Below are 1,292 nucleotides of genomic sequence, written 5' to 3'. Positions count from 1 at the left end.
ACCTTTATCCCTGGATTAATCATTTGTAGAGCAGAGATAAAGAACAATCTTGACCTCACATATTTTTATTTTTATTACAGGAAGGCTCATCTAGGGGTGAAAAAAATAGTTCATGCTAATGCAGGCAGTAATTAGCAGCTCCTGGATAGGGAATTTAATATCAGCCCTGTCTTCCTGTACTCTGTAGGGACCAGAAAGAACTTCTCCTTTAGTGTGACACAGAGATACTGATTTTTCTTGTCTTCCTCCTCTCCCTATGTGTCTTCCTTTCAAGAAGACATAGGCAAAACTATGGACTGGACAAAGCTACAGCTGAGCACCAGGCAGGGTGCAATACAGCGCAGCCAATGAAGTGCTGGGGTGGTGCCTCTTGCAGGAATTTCTGTCCCAAAGCAGCTCATCAGGGATGCCTCCATTCCTTTAACTACTCTGTAGCAGCTGGATGGTGCCAGCTGGATCCAGGGTTACTCCAGCACTCCCACCACACAATAGTCACTGCCAGGCTGGTGCCCAGTACCCTTCCCGAAGGCTAATGCTGTCCTCTGAACAGAGAGGCATCCTCAAACTGAATGTGGGGCCCAACAGCCACCACCTGGACAGGCACAGGTGAAAAGGGAAACAGGGTAAGGACAAGACTGGCTCTGCTGTCCCAGACCTGTGCTCTGCCCATTACTTTTCTCCTTTTTGCTAATACTGTGCAGAATTATAGAACACCAGCCACTTTTGTGTTAACACAGCTTCTTACACTGTTTTGGCATATTCTACCTGCCCAGAAATACACACATCTTAAAACTTGCAGCAACTATTCCTAAGTAAGAATCAGCAAGATTAAAAAACAAACAAAAATACACCTGTGAACCTTTGGATTAAAGGCACCCTCACTAGCCAGTGGGGAATTGGTAACAAATCAATTTGCTCCGTGTTCAGAAGCTGTGCTGTTGTAATGGCTGAGGATCACTTTTATGAAATACCTAGTGCTTTTCCAGCTCCTAAACTGGGTAAAACATCCTGTACCAGACGCATTCAACATGGATTTAAGTGAAGTTTTCTAATACTACTTTAAGATTACGTTTTGCCCAAAGCAACATTCCTGGCATGACTGCAGAGGACTTGTCTGCAGATCTCCTGTACTGATCCAGGAACTGCCTGCACGCTGTACAGGCCACAGGGCAAAGCACGGAGGTAGTCAAACACAAGATCCCTCCAAAATTAAAACAATCACTCAGAACTTCCCTGAATGTTTAGAAGCGTTTTTGAGCTGTGGCATTATGAAGAGGAACCATACAAAAGAA

This window comes from Calonectris borealis, chromosome 16 (genome assembly GCF_964195595.1).
Source record: "Calonectris borealis chromosome 16, bCalBor7.hap1.2, whole genome shotgun sequence".
NCBI lineage: Eukaryota > Metazoa > Chordata > Aves > Procellariiformes > Procellariidae > Calonectris > Calonectris borealis.
The sequence above is the reverse complement of the archived record's forward strand: the minus strand, read 5'-3'. Positions refer to the sequence as shown.